Source organism: Rhodnius prolixus, unplaced genomic scaffold, assembly GCF_049639745.1.
Source record: "Rhodnius prolixus isolate KJV_2025 unplaced genomic scaffold, Rpr scaffold_5, whole genome shotgun sequence".
Taxonomy (NCBI): domain Eukaryota; kingdom Metazoa; phylum Arthropoda; class Insecta; order Hemiptera; family Reduviidae; genus Rhodnius; species Rhodnius prolixus.
The window spans coordinates 7,593,347-7,613,502 of record NW_027411624.1 but is presented as its reverse complement, the minus strand read 5'-3'; the positions used below and the strand labels follow the sequence as shown (position 1 = coordinate 7,613,502).

At 31.6% G+C, this 20,156-nt stretch overlaps 1 long non-coding RNA gene across 5 annotated transcripts in view; it reads right to left on the bottom strand.

Moving 5' to 3' along the window:
- LOC141458483 (uncharacterized) overlaps positions 1 to 20,156 on the bottom strand; it is a 32,028-nt gene that overhangs the window by 6,827 nt on the left and 5,045 nt on the right. For 2 of the 5 annotated variants that reach the window (XR_012461014.1, XR_012461002.1), the window contains 2 exons: positions 2,057 to 2,302; positions 24 to 1,759 (listed from right to left, as the gene is read on the bottom strand). The exons of 1 other annotated variant lie outside the window; for it this stretch is intronic. This is a non-coding gene — a long non-coding RNA (uncharacterized lncRNA). The remainder of the gene's footprint in view (positions 1 to 23; positions 1,760 to 2,056; positions 2,303 to 20,156) is intronic. 2 more of the 5 variants (XR_012461004.1, XR_012461006.1) reach the window with 2 other exon arrangements.

Below are 20,156 nucleotides of genomic sequence, written 5' to 3'. Positions count from 1 at the left end.
TCTTAAAAAGAAAACTTACATACCATATTCATTTTAGCGTGTGTGTTTGGACATTCACAACTTCTCAAGACAAAGGACTTAAATATAAAAACTTCAAAAACATTGAACATCATCGCTGGAAAGGAATTACGATTACTACCACATGAAAAAAAAATCACTTAGCGGCTGATATTATCGAAAATATACTACAAAACTTAAAACTCAGAACTAATAAGATAATCTGGAACTAAGCACGCGAATAACCTAAGATAGAAAATAAAAGATAATCCCGCATTAACTAAAGCGGATAAAGGCAACTCTACGGTATTTTTACCACACTCTATGTTAACAAAACGACTGACTTAATCAACAAAAGCGGACTCAACATACGAATAATCCGATAACACGTTTCCCATAGCAAGCCCAAATTTTGGTAAAAATGATAAGGTGTATTGATGTTACAATTAATAATGCCATATCCGAAGAGACCGACGATAGAGTGTCCTCGCTCCTTGAAGTCTCAGATTATACTTAAGGAAATTTATTAATTTTATATTTAAAAGTCCAGTTAGTGTTGCCCTCTGGTGGCGCTTTTCAGAACTATTTGTGGAGACCGACAGTGTCCTCTCCCTGTGATCACCTGGATGATACTAAAGAAAATTTGTTATATAGTTCTATATATAGAAGTCCAGTAAGTGCTGTTACCTAGTGGCGCTTTTTGAAACTATAACTTCTTTTTTCATTCTATTTATATTTCTTTCCAATCTCATTAGACAGCACCTAATACCCCAATATTCCCAGTATCTAAACTAAACCAGTAACTAATTCCCAATAATTAATCCCAGTATCTAAACAGTTAGGACAGAAGACACAATAATCTTAGATGTAACAATGTATCAACACATATAATTGCGTAAGCCCTGAAGATGTCCTAGTCCCAGAACGAAAGGTTGACACAAAAATAATGGCTGAAATTGGCAATTTTTTCTGTAATCTACATTTGATGAATTAAATAAATTAAACTTTAGAAAGTATTAAACATTAAAAAATTATTAAATAGTGCTGTAAGAGTGTCAATCCTACAGCAATCGCATCAACATTTATGTTGTAGTATATTTCAATCTAAATATAACCTTCTTTCAATAAAATTAAAACTTATTCATAAAGGAAAAGATTTAAATCATTTGAAGAAAGAGTTCTATTTTTTGTTAAAATGCTTTGCGAATTCAGGGATTAACTTCTAACTGAAAGTACAGCCTTACAAGTGATAATGAAAGTTTGCACCTGCATCTTGAGGAAAAATATAAATATAAAAATTTACATAAAGCTAAAAAGCAAGGGTATAATCTGCAAGTTACCTTAGCTTTATCAAATTGTGCGAATGTTAAGTGTCCCTGGCAGTCAGTAAGTTAAAGTTTAGAAAACAAAATATTTCAAATGTAATCTCCGTTAGGGAATGGAATGATTACCTACAGGCGCAACACCTGTGGAGTACACTCCCCTATGAAGTGATAGGTTTCCTCTTTTTCATTAGAGTTACAAAGGGAACATCTACCTGAGGATCTTCCGTTCAAACTTTTCCCTTTTTCAGTCAGATTGCAAGTGACAAAAATGGTTATCTCACATCAGATTGGTTTTTCCCTCAAAAAATTTATTAAGGTGATGAAAAATAAACAGAAATTCCATTTATTATTTGAACATGTCCAAATATATTTATTTTACATTTTACCATGTTTCATCTATTAGTTGTCTCTAGTCCTTTCAATGTAGTAATAAAATCCTGGAAAGAGATTACCAAAAATATAATAATTTTATTTCCTTATCATAACAGAGGAAACTTTTAATAACTAAAACAGGAGTTCCATTTAATATCCTTTCACAGAAATTATTAACAATCCCAGGATGTAATTTTTAGCGTTTCCTGTACTCTTTTAATGCATCATTTTATTTAAAGACAACCTGAATTCATTGCAGACCACTAAGAACTTCCGCATAAATGTAAATATTACAATTTATCAGCAATTATTATAAAAACTACTTCTGAAAAATTAGAAGCTTGAATTTTCCTTGAACTAACCTTAAGTGGAGATGGTAGAAAAACAGTTGAAATTGAGCGTATTTAGATTTAGAATTCAGCAACTAAAAATCTCTGAAAATCCACTTTCTCCCACCTCTACAACGTTTACAATCACAATTGGACAAATCTTCTTAAAGATAGATATAATAGATAAATTGTTTTATTTCTGAAAGTACACACAATAATTACAATTTATGAATTACGCATTTTTCTCACATGGATACCTCGGTCTGCCAGGAAAATTTACTGAAAAGTAAAATTACATCTCTTGAATTGACTAAGAAATAAATTAATAACAAATAAAAATAACTACACCTACCATAAAGCTAACAAAACAAAAGCTGTGTCATTTCTAAGGAACATAAATGCAATGAAAAACTCTCATGAGGAGATAAAAAAGAAAGAAACAGAAATTAGTTAATATTTGAAATGGCATTCTAAACTTCCCGTAATTCTCCGATATTTTTTCCGGTCTTTTGCATTTAGAATTTGAATTACTACTTCTTGTGTCTGGTTAGCCTTATTGAAGAGCCACAATAGACCCAAAGGGGTCGCAGTGGCGTAGGCCCTGAGGCCACCCAAATTTAATCTAGCCTTATTGAAAACGGACTCTCTAAATTCATTCAACACCGGGCAGCTTGCTATGAAGTGGTTTGTATCTTCGTTCTGGCTTAAATCACACAGAGAGCACCGATATTCTTTATTTACCATATACTTATGTCTTACAATTCAAATTCACTAGATTGCTCCCACTCTTGATTACAATACTGATACCTTTTAATTTTAAATTTGTACTCAGGTAATTAATAATATTATTCAATTGACTGTAAAGACCGTGATAAATGCCTTTTGTTGCTCGTTCAATACAATTCTCGCTATACCTGGAAGCGAGCCTTGCTACTACAGTTGTATTTACAATTTCTTTCATTTTTTCTGGGTGCGCGACAAGTTACAGGAGGGGTTACATACTCTAGTTAGGTGTTCCCAGTAATATTTTATCCTGGATGTGTTTCAGACCATTTGGATCTACAAAAATTACTTTTTTCAAATCTAATATAACATTTAGGTACATGATTCTATACTGTAGTAACTCCAGATTTTATTAAATTTAAGTACTTTATCAAATAGAACATTCATTTTTATTGAAAACATACATAGAATTAAATAAATCGATATTTATTTAAAATTCATGATTCTTATTTAAATATGTTGCCCTTTAGAACTTACAATAAGAAGATTTTGGTAAAGCTTACAATTTGTCGTTAAATACGAATAAAAATAAATGCTTGTATAACAATTCGATGTTAGAACAGAAATAGTTTTTTTTTTTTTACTATTGTTACAAATATAATTCACAAATTCATCTTTGCTTTTAAGCTTAGTTTGATGATGAACCATATAATTGTAGCTATTTTGGGTAAAAAGATGAACCAGAATTGAGCGGTAGAACACTACCTACCTCTTTTCCACCAACTTTTACAAGTATAAATAACAAATAACAAATTTACATAGAATTCGTAACTATTATGTAACTTTATTAGATATTAGACTGCTTACTGTTTTTGTAGATGATGGTAGATCATATAATTGGAAGATATTTTGAACGAAATGAGATCCCAGATTCTCAATTCTTTGTAGCTATATTAATATTCAGGATTCTAGGTGGTATATTATTGTTAAACATATCTTAATTTGATCTAAAATTGCTACATTGATCAATCAGAAAAGTAAATGTTGAACGTATGTATTGAGGATAGGTTTTTAAGCTATCTTAGTAAACTGAACATCACATTTAGGATCTTAACTGTTCTTAAGCTCAATAAAGCATGTTTTAACCATGTAAATCACAAAAGAAAAACCTAAATTTAGTTTTTTTTATTAATATTAACCAATAGAAAGGAAATTGATTGAGTGCACTTGTAGGAAAAAGGAAGATTGGGTAAAGGCTGATTTGAGTTCTTTAGAAAATGGCTTACGGGTAAAAGTTACCGCCTAAACTCAACTATTATTCTTTAATATGATGCAAAATTCAATTACAATGAGTAAATGATCAGTTATTGCGAGCTAAAATTTCATTATGAAAGAATATTGACGTAACTAGGTTTTCCAATCTAAGGCTCACATATGAAAAAATTTCAATGTAAAATTAAGATCTTACCACTAATGTAGAATTGCAGGCAATGAAGATTTTGTACAAATATTAACTTAAAAGATAAAATTATTTCGTAGGTTCATGAAAATTCTCCATCTACAAAGGTAGGTAATAGGTTAAGTGGTTATTACGGATTTTCTAAAAAACGGCTTCAAAGATTTTGTTCAAACTTTGTGTACTTTTTATTTAAGCCGTATTACATAAATTTTACTGAAAACCGTTTTCTGAATTCTTATTTTGAGACCATTTTTGGAGTAGAACTTCAGCCCTAGATCAAAATCGTAAACTAGCATTTTAATAAAATTTTTAAGTTTTACCACTAATTTATTATTAAACATTATCTATTATTTAATTAAAATTCCAAATTTGAAGAAAATCTATCGAGCAGATTTTCAAGAATTAGCCAAAGAAGGTCAGAAGTATAGGTGCTCATTTTTGCCTTAAAAAACAATCTCTAGTGGAAAATCAATTTATAGCTACTTAATTCAACTTGATTATTTAATATTCTTTCATTTTCTTAAAGAAAAGAATTAGTATTATTAATTTTTAAATGGAACTACTTTTTGTATTCTTCCGCAAAACCATGTGCTTAGGTGTGACGTCATAAAGTAGTCCCAAATTAATTATTTAAAAAAAAGACTTAAAACGTATTAATAGAGTGGGAAAATCATTTTTTTTTATCTAAATTAAGTTGTTATTAATCAATTTTAAACAGAATTATGTTTAAATTTGATTTTATAAAAAATCCCAGTACAAATATGGCGACTAACGGATTTTTGCAGCCAGTTGCCATTGTGCTCCCGACCAGGGAACATCTATGCTGTTCATGTAAGTAAGATTTTATTATTTTTTTAATTAAATTCAATCAAATTTTTATTAAACCAAATAGAAAATTAAATTAGTGTTACAACTATATTAAATTTACGGAGTTTTACATATTTTTTTATTAAAAAATTAAAAAAATTGAATTAGCACGTGGTCGACCAATGAATCTTGCATGCCTGGACAAGCAATGATTCGTATTTCTTTAATTATTTTTCTATTTCAATTTATTAATTTTTACGTTTTTAGTTGAAATTAATTTTTATTATTATTTTAAATATTTTTTTACTAAAAATTCAAGTACAAATATGGCGACTAACGGATTTTTGCAGCCAGTTGCCATTGTGCTCCCGACCAGGGAACATCTATGCTGTTCATTTATTATTTTTTAAATTAAATTCAATCAAATTTTTACTAAACTTAATAGAAAATTAAATTAGTGATACAACTATATTAAATTTACGGAGTTTTACATATTTTTTTATTAAAAAATTAAAAAAAATGAATTAGCACGTGGTCGACATGAATCTTGCATGCCTGGACAAGCAATGATTCGTATTTCTTTAATTATTTTTCTATTTCATTTTATTAATTTTTACATTTTAACTTGAAATTAATTTTTATTATTATTTTAAATATTTTTTTTTACTAAAAATTCAAGTACAAATATGGCGACTAACGGATTTTTGCAGCCAGTTGCCATTGTGCTCCCGACCAGGGAACATCTATGCTGTTCATGTAAGTAAGATTTTATTATTTTTTAAATTAAATTCAATCAAATTTTTATTAAACCTAATAGAAAATTAAATTAGTGATACGACTATATTAAATTTACGGAGTTTTACATATTTTTTTATTAAAAAATTAAAAAAATTGAATTAGCACGTGGTCGACCAATGAATCTTGCATGCCTGGACAAGCAATGATTCGTATTTCTTTAATTATTTTTCTATTTCAATTTATTAATTTTTACGGTTTTAGTTGAAATTAATTTTTATTATTATTTTAAATATTTTTTTACTAAAAAATTAAAAAAATTGAATTAGCACGTGGTCGACCAATGAATCTTGCCTGCCTGGACAAGCAATGATTCGTATTTCTTTAATTATTTTTCTATTTCAATTTATTAATTATTACGTTTTTAGTTGAAATTAATTTTTATTATTATTTTAAATATTTTTTTACTAAAAATTCAAGTACAAATATGGCGACTAACGGATTTTTGCAGCCAGTTGCCATTGTGCTCCCGACCAGGGAACATCTATGCTGTTCATGTAAGTAAAATTTTATTATTTTTTAAATTAAATTCAATTAAATTTTTACTAAACTTAATAGAAAATTAAATTAGTGATACGACTATATTAAATTTACGGAGTTTTACATATTTTTTTATTAAAAAAATTGAATTAGCACGTGGTCGACCAATGAATCTTGCATGCCTGGACAAGCAATGATTCGTATTTCTTTAATTATTTTTTTATTTCACTTTATTAATTTTTACATTTTAACTTGAAATGAATTTTTATTATTTTAATTTTTTTTTTTAATAATCTGTGGCAAATTCTAAAATTCATTTCAGATATTTAAAAACATTTTAATTAATATTTTCGAATTAATTTATTTTTATATTTTGTAACTGCACTCTTGAAATGTGTAGCTGTTTACCTTGGGACATTTCTTAACCACTTCACTAAAACAATCAATAATCCAAATTGTGAAACAAGTCACCCCGAACAGGCGATTGTCTTTACCTACCTTGAACTGAATATGCAGAGGGTTAAGTAAATTTTGAAAAAAAAAAACAAGTAAGTGATATTTATTATTTAATTCAATAAGAACTACAAATTAAAAATTTTTAATAGAAATTCAAATAGTTTAAAATAAAATGAATTAATGAAATCAATTAAGACTTCAAATGAAACATGCTACAATCTACAATTGATTGGATTTTGAAATAACTTTAAAGCGCACAATAAGAAAGGCAACCTTCACTTTGGAGTTAAGCATTGAATAAAAAGAAAGATATAAATATCTTTGATTTAAAATACACTAAGTGAATTTATATGATTCTTATGAGTAATGGGCTAGTCAATTACTTCATTAAAAAAATTGTAAGCTATGGAAAGATCCATCAATTTCTATTTAAAACAATTGGAGGACTTTCCGTTTCCCTAAAAAGATTTCTTATATTCTTAAATATAATATACTAGACTGAAGGAAAATAAAATATTATTCAAGGTTTATGAGAAATTTTATTATAATAATTCTTCCATTACACGTCGATACAGCAAATCTTAAAACGTTCTCAATTATTGAAAACAATATCTAGATTTTAAGTTGGTACAATGCATTAATCATCCTTAACCTTATGGTTATTGCGATAATCGGTAGGTAATTTTTGGGGAGCGAAATCTGATCTCTACCTCCTCGAGGTGCTCCCTGGGCAACTACTCCCGGGAGTAGGCTAACAGAGACAGTACACGTTTAAAATTTCTAGTATAATCTTTCGCTTCAATGTTGATTATAATTCCACTTATTTTACATTTTCATATTTAATTAATATGGTGTAACTAATAGCATGATAATAATGCATGAAAAAATTAAATCATTTCACTAATTGCATGTTCGCTACTCACCTAAATGAATACTTGGAATTATAATTATTTAAAACATTTTAGTGGCCACTAACGATATTTTTACTCGTTTTTTTAAGACTAAATATGAATCAAATATAGCGACAAATTAATTATTGTATCAGATTTATCTCGGATACACATCCTGTACAACCTTCGTGACAAAAAACACTGGCTCCGATTTTATACATTACACGTGTACATTATTTTAAAATCTTTTGTTTCTTAGTTGGCTTGTTTAATTTCAGGATGGGGTTTCAGTTGTTAATCGTCTTCTTGTTGATTCTTGTATTTCGTTTTCTTTGTTAGTTTTGCAGACTTTGTTTTCTTCAAGTCTCTATCTTTTTGTAAGCCCATTTACCCACCAGTCCGATCAGAAGAAACTATATCTTAGGAATTTCATTAGATGACTAAAATATCTAATTTCTAAGTTAGGTTAATCTTAGTTGTAAGTTGGGCAGTGTGCCCCTACCATATCAGAAGAAACCATATCTTAGGAATTTCAGTGGATGATTGAATTATCTAGTTTATAAGTTAGGTTAAGCTCCTGCCATATAAGAAGAAACCATATCTTAGGAATTCAAAGGAAGATTAAAGTATCTAGTTTGTAAGTTAGGTTAATCTTAGTTGTAAGTTGGGCAGTATGCCCCTGCTATATAAGAAGAAACCATATCTCAGGAATTTCAATGAACGGCTAATGTATCTAGTTTATAAGTTAGGTTTGGCTTAGTTGTAAGTTGGGCAACTGAGCCCCTGCCAAATAAGAAGAAACCATATCAAAGGAATTTAAATACATGACTAAATTATCTAGTATGTAAGTTAGGTTAAGCTTAGTTGTAAGTTGGGCAAGTGAGCTACTGCTATATAAGAAGAAACCATATCTTAGGAATTTCTATGGATGGCTAAATTATCTAGTTTGTAAGTTAGGTTAAACATAGTTGTAAGTTGGGCAAGTAAGTTACTGGCATATAGGAAAAAACCATATCAAAGGAATTTCAATGGATGACTAAATTATCTAGTTTGTAAGTTAGGTTAAGCTTAGTTGTAAGTTGGGCAAGTGTGCCCCTGCCATATAAGAAGAAACTATCTTAAGAATATCAATGGATAGCTAAAGTGTCTCGTTTGTAAGCTAAGTGAGCCCCTGCCATATAAGAAGAAACCATATCTTAGGAATTCAAAGGAAGATTTAAGTATCTAGTTTGTAAGTTAGGTTAGGCTTAGTTGTAAGTTGGGCAAGTGTGCCCTTGCCATATAAGAAGAAACGATCTTAAAAATTTCAATAGATATCTAAAGTGTCTCGTTTGTAAGCTAAGTGAGCCCCTGCCATATAAGAAGAAACCATATCTTAGGAACTCAAAGGAAGATTTAAGTATCTAGTTTGTAAGTTAGGTTAAGCATAGTTGTAAGTTGGGCAAGTGAGCTACTGCCATATAAGAAGAAACCATATCTTAGGAATTTCAATGGATAGCTAAATAATCTAGATTGTAAGTTAGGTTAAGCTTAGTTGTAAGTTGGGCAAGTAAGCTACTGGCATATAAGAAGAAACCATATAAAAGGAATTTCAATGGATGACTAAATTATCTAGTTTATAAGTTAGGTTAAGCTTAGTTGTAAGTTGGGCAAGTGAGGTACTGGCATATATTAACCATATCAAAGAAATTCAAATGGATGACTAAATTATCTAGTTTATAAGTTAGGTTAAGCTTAGGTGTAAGTTGGGCAAGTGTGCCCCTGCCATATAAGAAGAAACTATCTTAGGAATTTCAATGGATGGCTAAAGTGTCTAGTTTGTATTAACATACAAACCTTATAAGAAACCATATCTTAGGAATTTCAATAGATGACTAAATTATCTAGATTGTAAGTTAGGTTAAGCTTAGTTGTAAGTTGGGCAAGTGAGCTACTGCTATATAAGAAGAAACCATATCTTAGGAATTTCAATGGATGGCTAAATTATCTAGTTTGTAAGTTAGGTTAAGCTTAGTTGTAAGTTGGGCAAGTAAGCTACTGGCATATAAGAAGAAACTATCTTAGGAATTTCAATGGATGGCTAAATTGTCTAGTTTGTATTAACATACAAACCTTAGAAGAAACCATATCTTAGGAATTTCAATGGATGACTAAATTATCTAGATTGTAAGTTAGGTTAAGCTTAGTTGTAAGTTGGGCAAAAAAGCTACTGGCATATAAGAAAAAACCATATCAAAGGAATTTCAATGGATGACTAAATTATCTAGATTGTAAGTTAGGTTAAGTGTGCCCCTGCCATATAAGAAGAAACGATCTTAAAAATTTCAATGGATGGCTAAAGTGTCTCGTTTGTAAGCTAAGTGAGCCCCTGCCATATAAGAAGAAACCATATCTTAGGAACTCAAAGGAAGATTTAAGTATCTAGTTTGTAAGTTAGGTTAAGCATAGTTGTAAGTTGGGCAAGTGAGCTACTGCCATATAAGAAGAAACCATATCTTAGGAATTTCAATGGATGACTAAATTATCTAGTTTATAAGTTAGGTTAAGCTTAGTTGTAAGTTGGGCAAGTGAGGTACTGGCATATAAGAAGAAACTATATCAAAGAAATTCAAATGGATGACTAAACTATCTAGATTGTAAGTTAGGTTAAGCTTAGTTGTAAGTTGGGCAAAAAAGCTACTGGCATATAAGAAAAAACCATATCAAAGGAATTCAAAAAAAGATTTAAGTACCTAGTTTGTAAGTTAGGTTAATCTTAGTTGTAAGTTGGGCAGTATGCCCCTGCCGTATCAGAAGAAACCATATCTTAGGAATTTCAATGGATGACTAAATTATCTAGTTTATAAGTTAGGTTAAGCTTAGTTGTAAGTTGGGCAAGTGAGCCCCTGCCATATAAGAACAAACCATATCAATGGAATTTAAATGGATGACTAAAATATCTAGTTTGTAAGTTAGGTTAAGCTTAGTTGTAAGTTGGGCAAGTGTGCCCCTGCCATATAAGAAGAAACTATCATGGGAATTTCAATGGATGGCAAAAGTGTCTAGTTTGTAAGTTAGGTTAAGCTTAGTTGTAAGCTGGGCAAGTGTGCCTCTGCCATATAAGAAAAAAACATATCAAAGGAATTTCAATGGATGACTAAATTATCTAGTTTATAAGTTAGGTTAAGCTTAGTTGTAAGTTGGGCAAGTGAGGTACTGGCATATAAGAAGAAATCATATCTTAGGAATTTCAATGGATAGCTAAATAATCTAGATTGTAAGTTAGGTTAAGCTTAGTTGTAAGTTGGGCAAGTAAGCTACTGGCATATAAGAAGAAACTATATCAAAGGAATTTCAATGGATGACTAAATTATCTAGTTTATAAGTTAGGTTAAGCTTAGTTGTAAGTTGGGCAAGTGAGGTACTGGCATATAAGAAGAAATCATATCTTAGGAATTTCAATGGATAGCTAAATAATCTAGATTGTAAGTTAGGTTAAGCTTAGTTGTAAGTTGGGCAAGTAAGCTACTGGCATATAAGAAGAAACTATATCAAAGGAATTTCAATGGATGACTAAATTATCTAGTTTATAAGTTAGGTTAAGCATAGTTGTAAGTTGGGCAAGTGAGGTACTGGCATATAAGAAGAAATCATATCTTAGGAATTTCAATGGATAGCTAAATAATCTAGATTGTAAGTTAGGTTAAGCTTAGTTGTAAGTTGGGCAAGTAAGCTACTGGCATATAAGAAGAAACTATATCAAAGGAATTTCAATGGATGACTAAATTATCTAGTTTATAAGTTAGGTTAAGCTTAGTTGTAAGTTGGGCAAGTGAGGTACTGGCATATAAGAAGAAACTATCTTAGGAATTTCAATGGATGGCTAAAGTGTCTAGTTTGTAATCTAAGTCAGCCCCTGCCATATAAGAAGAAACCATATCTTAGGAATTCAAAGGAAGATTAAAGTATCTAGTTTGTAAGTTAGGTTAATCTTAGTTGTAAGTTGGGCAGTATGCCCCTGCCATATCAGAAGACACCATATCTTAGGAATTTCAGTGGATGGTTGAATTATATAGTTTATAAGTTAGGTTAAGCTTAGTTGTAAGTCGAGCAGTATGCCTCTGCAATGTAAGAAGAAACCATATCTTAGGAACTCAAAGGAAGATTTAAGTATCTAGTTTATAAGTTAGGTTAAGCATAGTTGTAAGTTGGGTAAGTGAGCTACTGCCAAATAAGAAGAAACTATCTTAGGAATTTCAATGGATGGCTAAAGTGCCTAGTTTGTAAGTTAGGTTAAGCTTAGTTGTAAGTAGGGCAAGTGAGTCCCTGCCATATAAGAAAAGCATATCTCAAGAATTTCAATGGATGACTAAAGTATCTAGTTTGTAAGTTAGGTTAAGCTTAGTTGTAAGTTGGGCAAGTGAGCCCCTGGCATATAAGAAGAAACTATATCAAAGAAATTCAAATGGATGACTAAACTATCTAGATTGTAAGTTAAGTTAAGCTTAGTTGTAAGTTGGGCAAAAAAGCTACTGGCATATAAGAAAAAACCATATCAAAGGAATTTAAATGGATGACTAAATTATCTAGTTTGTAAGTTAGGTTAAGCTTAGTTGTAAGTTGGGCAAGTGTGCCCCTGCCATATAAGAAGAAACTATCATGGGAATTTCAATGGATGGCAAAAGTGTCTAGTTTGTAAGTTAGGTTAAGCTTAGTTGTAAGCTGGGCAAGTGTGCCTCTGCCATATAAGAAAAAAACATATCAAAGGAATTTCAATGGATGACTAAATTATCTAGTTTATAAGTTAGGTTAAGCTTAGTTGTAAGTTGGGCAAGTGAGGTACTGGCATATAAGAAGAAATCATATCTTAGGAATTTCAATGGATAGCTAAATAATCTAGATTGTAAGTTAGGTTAAGCTTAGTTGTAAGTTGGGCAAGTAAGCTACTGGCATATAAGAAGAAACTATATCAAAGGAATTTCAATGGATGACTAAATTATCTAGTTTATAAGTTAGGTTAAGCTTAGTTGTAAGTTGGGCAAGTGAGGTACTGGCATATAAGAAGAAATAATATCTTAGGAATTTCAATGGATAGCTAAATAATCTAGATTGTAAGTTAGGTTAAGCTTAGTTGTAAGTTGGGCAAGTAAGCTACTGGCATATAAGAAGAAACTATATCAAAGGAATTTCAATGGATGACTAAATTATCTAGTTTATAAGTTAGGTTAAGCTTAGTTGTAAGTTGGGCAAGTGAGGTACTGGCATATAAGAAGAAATCATATCTTAGGAATTTCAATGGATAGCTAAATAATCTAGATTGTAAGTTAGGTTAAGATTAGTTGTAAGTTGGGCAAGTAAGCTACTGGCATATAAGAAGAAACTATATCAAAGGAATTTCAATGGATGACTAAATTATCTAGTTTATAAGTTAGGTTAAGCTTAGTTGTAAGTTGGGCAAGTGAGGTACTGGCATATAAGAAGAAACTATCTTAGGAATTTCAATGGATGGCTAAAGTGTCTAGTTTGTAATCTAAGTCAGCCCCTGCCATATAAGAAGAAACCATATCTTAGGAATTCAAAGGAAGATTAAAGTATCTAGTTTGTAAGTTAGGTTAATCTTAGTTGTAAGTTGGGCAGTATGCCCCTGCCATATCAGAAGAAACCATATCTTAGGAATTTCAGTGGATGGTTGAATTATATAGTTTATAAGTTAGGTTAAGCTTAGTTGTAAGTCGAGCAGTATGCCTCTGCAATGTAAGAAGAAACCATATCTTAGGAACTCAAAGGAAGATGTAAGTATCTAGTTTGTAAGTTAGGTTAAGCATAGTTGTAAGTTGGGTAAGTGAGCTACTGCCAAATAAGAAGAAACTATCTTAGGAATTTCAATGGATGGCTAAAGTGCCTAGTTTGTAAGTTAGGTTAAGCTTAGTTGTAAGTAGGGCAAGTGAGTCCCTGCCATATAAGAAAAGCATATCTCAAGAATTTCAATGGATGGCTAAAGTATCTAGTTTGTAAGTTAGGTTAAGCTTAGTTGTAAGTTGGGCAAGTGAGCCCCTGCCATATAAGAAGAAACCATATCTAAGGAATTTCATAGAGTGACTAAATTATCTAGATTGTAAGTTAGGTTAAGCTTAGTTGTAAGTTGGGCTAGTGAGCTACTGGCATATAAGAAGAAACCATATCTTAGGAACTCAAAGGAAGATTTAAGTATCTAGTTTGTAAGTTAGGTTAAGCATAGTTGTAAGTTGGGCAAGTGAGCTACTGCCATATAAGAAGAAACCATATCTTAGGAATTTCAATGGATGACTAAATTATCTAGTTTATAAGTTAGGTTAAGCTTAATTGTAAGTTGGGCAAGTGAGGTACTGGCATATAAGAAGAAACTATATCAAAGAAATTCAAATGGATGACTAAACTATCTAGATTTAAAGTTAGGTTAAGCTTAGTTGTAAGTTGGGCAAAAAAGCTACTGGCATATAAGAAAAAACCATATCAAAGGAATTCAAAAAAAGATTTAAGTACCTAGTTTGTAAGTTAGGTTAATCTTAGTTGTAAGTTGGGCAGTATGCCCCTGCCGTATCAGAAGAAACCATATCTTAGGAATTTCAATGGATGACTAAATTATCTAGTTTATAAGTTAGGTTAAGCTTAGTTGTAAGTTGGGCAAGTGAGCCCCTGCCATATAAGAACAAACCATATCAATGGAATTTAAATGGATGACTAAATTATCTAGTTTGTAAGTTAGGTTAAGGTTAGTTGTAAGTTGGGCAAGTGTGCCCCTGCCATATAATAAGAAACTATCATGGGAATTTCAATGGATGGCAAAAGTGTCTAGTTTGTAAGTTAGGTTAAGCTTAGTTGTAAGTTGGGCAAGTGTGCCTCTGCCATATAAGAAAAAACCATATCAAAGGAATTTCAATGGATGACTAAATTATCTAGTTTATAAGTTAGGTTAAGCTTAGTTGTAAGTTGGGCAAGTGAGGTACTGGCATATAAGAAGAAATCATATCTTAGGAATTTCAAAGGATAGCTAAATAATCTAGATTGTAAGTTAGGTTAAGCTTAGTTGTAAGTTGGGCAAGTAAGCTACTGGCATATAAGAAGAAACCATATCAAAAGAATTTCAATGGATGACTAAATTATCTAGTTTATAAGTTAGGTTAAGCTTAGTTGTAAGTTGGGCAAGTGAGGTACTGGCATATAAGAAGAAACTATCTTAGGAATTTCAATGGATGGCTAAAGTGTCTAGTTTGTAATCTAAGTCAGCCCCTGCCATATAAGAAGAAACCATATCTTAGGAATTCAAAGGAAGATTAAAGTATCTAGTTTGTAAGTTAGGTTAATCTTAGTTGTAAGTTGGGCAGTATGCCCCTGCCATATCAGAAGAAACCATATCTTAGGAATTTCAGTGGATGGTTGAATTATATAGTTTATAAGTTAGGTTAAGCTTAGTTGTAAGTCGAGCAGTATGCCCCTGCAATGTAAGAAGAAACCATATCTTAGGAATTTCAATGGATGTCTAAATTATCTAGAACGTAAGTTTGGTTAAGCTTAGTTGTAAGTTGGGTAAGTGAGCTACTGCCAAATAAGAAGAAACTATCTTAGGAATTTCAATGGATGGCTAAAGTGCCTAGTTTGTAAGTTAGGTTAAGCTTAGTTGTAAGTAGGGCAAGTGAGTCCCTGCCATATAAGAAAAGCATATCTCAAGAATTTCAATGGATGGCTAAAGTATCTAGTTTGTAAGTTAGGTTAAGCTTAGTTGTAAGTTGGGCAAGTGAGCCCCTGCCATATAAGAAGAAACCATATCTCAGGAATTTCATAGAGTGACTAAATTATCTAGATTGTAAGTTAGGTTAAGCTTAGTTGTAAGTTGGGCAAGTGAGCTACTGGCATATAAGAAGAAACCATATCTCAGGAATTTCAAAAGATGACTAAATTATCTAGATTGTAAGTTAGGTTAGGAGGAAAACGGTTGTACAGGTTGATAGCTACCCCAGCAAAGGATAGTTCCCAGGAGTCTGATAGTTATTAAGTTAATAGCTTTGCAGTCAGTTGGAAATTTTTAATACTTTTATTTTTAATAATTGATTCTCTTCCTTTTACAAATTTCTATTATAATCTTGCATTTCAATAATAATTATAATTCCACTTATTTTACATTTTCATATTTAATTAATATGGTGTAACTAATAGCATGATAATGATGCATGAAAAAATTAAATCATTTCACTAATTGCACGTTCTCTACTCACCTAAATGAATACTTGGAATTATAATTATTTAAAACATTTTAGTGGCCACTAACGATATTTTTACTCGGTTTTTTAAGACTAAATATGAATCAAATATAGCGACAAATTAATTATTGTATCAGATTTATCTCGAATACGCATCCTGCACAACCTTCGTGACAAAAAACACTGGCTCCCATTTTATACATTACACGTTTCATTATTTTAAAATCTTTTGTTTCTTAGTAGGCTTGTTTAATTTCAGGATGGGGTTTCAGTTGTTAATCGTCTTCTTGTTGATTCTTGTATTTCGTTTTCTTTGTTAGTTTTGCAGACTTTGTTTTCTTCAAGTCTCTATCTTTTTGTAAGCCCATTTACCCACCAGTCCGATCAGAAGAAACTATATCTTAGGAATTTCAATGGATGACTAAAATATCTAATTTCTAAGTTAGGTTAAGCTTAGTTGTAAGTTAGGCAAGTGTGTCCCCACCATATAAGAAGAAACTATCTTAGGAATTTCAATGGATGGCTAAATTATCTAGTTTGTAAGTTAGGTTAATCTTAGTTGTAAGTTGGGCAGTATGACCCTGCTATATAAGAAGAAACCATATCTCAGGAATTTCAATGAACGGCTAATGTATCTAGTTTATAAGTTAGGTTAAGCTTAGTTGTAAGTTGGCCAACTGAGCCCCTGCCATATAAGAAGAATCCATATCAAAAGAATTTAAATACATGACTAAATTATCTAGTTTGTAAGTTAGGTTAAGCTTAGTTGTAAGTTGGGCAAGTGTGCTACTGCTATATAAGAAGAAACCATATCTTAGGAATTTCAATGGATGGCTAAATTATCTAGTTTGTATTAACATACAAACCTTAGAAGAAACCATATCTCAGAAATTTCAATAGATGGCTAAATTATCTAGATTGTAAGTTAGGTTAAGCTTAGTTGTAAGTTGGGCAAGTAAGCTACTGGCATATAAGAAAAAACCATATCAAAACAATTTCAATGGATGACTAAATTATCTAGTTTGTAAGTTAGGTTAAGCTTAGTTGTAAGTTGGGCAAGTGTGCCCCTGACATAAAAGAAGAAACTATCTTAAGAATTTCAATGGATGGCTAAAGTATCTCGTTTGTAAGCAAAGTGAGCCCCTGCCATAAAAGAAGAAACCATATCTTAGGAATTCAAAGGAAGATTTAAGTATCTAGTTTGTAAGATAGGTTAAGCATAGTTGTAAGTTGGGCAAGTGAGCTACTGCTATATAAGAAGAAACCATAGGAATTTCAATGGATGGCTAAATTATCTAGTTTGTAAGTTAGGTTAAGCTTAGTTGTAAGTTGGGCAAGTGAGCTACTGGCATATAAGAAGAAACCACATCTTAGGAATTCCAATGGATGGCTAATGCATCTAGTTTGTAAGTTAGGTTAAGCTTAGTTGTAAGTTGGGCAAGTCAGCTACTGGCATATAAGAAGAAACCATATCAAAGGAATTTCAATGGATGACTAAATTATCTAGTGTGTAAGTTAGGTTAAGCTTAGTTGTAAGTGGGGCAAGTGTGCCCCTGCCATATAAGAAGAAACCATATCTTAGGAATTTCAATGGATGGCTAAATTATCTAGTTTGTAAGTTAGGTTAAGCTTAGTTGTAAGTTGGGCAAGTGAGCTACTGGGATATAAGAAGAAACTATCTTAGGAATTTCAATGGATGGCTAAAGTGTCTAGTTTGTAATCTAAGTCAGCCCCTGCCATATAAGAAGAAACCATATCTTAGGAATTCAAAGGAAGATTAAAGTATCTAGTTTGTAAGTTAGGTTAATCTTAGTTGTAAGTTGGGCAGTATGCCCCTGCCATATCAGAAGAAACCATATCTTAGGAATTTCAGTGGATGGTTGAATTATATAGTTTATAAGTTAGGTTAAGCTTAGTTGTAAGTCGAGCAGTATGCCTCTGCAATGTAAGAAGAAACCATATCTTAGGAACTCAAAGGAAGATTTAAGTATCTAGATTGTAAGTTAGGTTAAGCTTAGTTGTAAGTTGGGCAAGTAAGCTACTGGCATATAAGAAAAAACCATATCAAAAGAATTTCAATGGATGATTAAATTATCTAGTTTGTAAGTTAGGTTAAGCTTAGTTGTAAGTTGGGCAAGTGTGCCCCTGACATATAAGAAGAAACTATCTTAAGAATTTCAATGGATGGCTAAAGTGTCTCGTTTGTAAGCAAAGTGAGCCCCTGCCATATAAGAAGAAACCATATCTTAGGAATTGAAAGGAAGATTTAAGTATCTAGTTTGTAAGATAGGTTAAGCATAGTTGTAAGTTGGGCAAGTGAGCTACTGCTATATAAGAAGAAACCATAGGAATTTCAATGGATGGCTAAATTATCTAGTTTGTAAGTTAGGTTAAGCTTAGTTGTAAGTTGGGCAAGTGAGCTACTGGCATATAAGAAGAAACCACATCTTAGGAATTCCAATGGATGGCTAATGCATCTAGTTTGTAAGTTAGGTTAAGCTTAGTTGTAAGTTGGGCAAGTCAGCTACTGGCATATAAGAAGAAACCATATCAAAGGAATTTCAATGGATGACTAAATTATCTAGTGTGTAAGTTAGGTTAAGCTTAGTTGTAAGTTGGGCAAGTGTGCCCCTGCCATATAAGAAGAAACCATATCTTAGGAATTTCAATGGATGGCTAAATTATCTAGTTTGTAAGTTAGGTTAAGCTTAGTTGTAAGTTGGGCAAGTGAGCTACTGGGATATAAGAAGAAACAATATCATAGGAATTCCAATGGATGGCTAATGTATCTAGTTTGTAAGTTAGGTTAAGCTTAGTTGTAAGTTGGGGAACTAAGCTACTGGCATATAAGAAGAAACCATATCAATGGAATTTCAATGGATGACTAAATTATCTAGTTTATAAGTTAGGTTAAGCTTAGTTGTAAGTTGGGCAAGTGAGGTACTGGCATATAAGAAGAAACCATATCAAAGGAATTCAAATGGATGATTAAATTATCTAGTTTATAAGTTAGGTTAAGCTTAGTTGTAAGTTGGGCAAGTGCGCCCCTGCCATAAAAGAAGAAACGATCTTAAGAATTTCAATGGATGGATAAAGTGTCTCGTTTGTAAGCTAAGTGTGCCCCTGCCATATAAGAAGAAACCATATCTTAGGAACTCAAAGGAAGATTTAAGTATCTAGTTTGTAAGTTAGGTTAATCTTAGTTGTAAGTTGGGCAAGTGAGCTACTGCCATATAAGAAGAAACCATATCTTAGGAATTTCAATGGATAGCTAAATAATTTAGATTGTAAGTTAGGTTAAGCTTAGTTGTAAGTTGGGCAAGTAAGCTACTGGCATATAAGAAGAAACCATATCAAGGAATTTCAATGGATGACTAAATAATCTAGTTTGTAAGTTAGGTTAAGCTTAGTTGTAAGTTGGGCAAGTGTGCCCCTGCCATATAAGAAGAAACCATATCTTAGGAATTTCAATGGATGGCTAAATTATCTAGTTTGTAAGTTAGGTTAAGCTTAGTTGTAAGTTGGGCAAGTGAGCTACTGGCATATAGGAAGAAACCATATCTTAGGAATTCCAATGGATGGCTAATGTATCTAGTTTGTAAGTTAGGTTAAGCTTAGTTGTAAGTTGGGCAAGTAAGCAACTGGCATATAAGAAGAAACCATATCAAAGGAATTTCAATGGATGACTAAATTATGTAGTTTGTAAGTTAGGTTAAGCTTAGTTGTAAGTTGGGCAAGTGTGCCCCTGTCATATAAGAAGAAACTATCTTAAGAATTTCAATGGATAGCTAAATAATCTAGATTGTAAGTTAGGTTAAGCTTAGTTGTAAGTTGGGCAAGTAAGCTACTGGCATATAAGAAGAAACCATATCAAAGGAATTTCAATGGATGACTAAATAATCTAGTTTGTAAGTTAGGTTAAGCTTAGTTGTAAGTTGGGCAAGTGTGCCCCTGCCATATAAAAAGAAACCATATCTTAGGAATTTCAATGGATGGCTAAATTATCTAGTTTGTAAGTTAGGTTAAGCTTAGTTGTAAGTTGGGCAAGTGAGCTACTGGCATATAAGAAGAAACCATATCTTAGGAATTCCAATGGATGGCTAATGTATCTAGTTTGTAAGTTAGGTTAAGCTTAGTTGTAAGTTGGGCAAGTAAGCAACTGGCATATAAGAAGAAACCATATCAAAGGAATTTCAATGGATGACTAAATTATGTAGTTTGTAAGTTAGGTTAAGCTTAGTTGTAAGTTGGGCAAGTGTGCCCCTGTCATATAAGAAGAAACTATCTTAGGAATTTCAATGGATGGC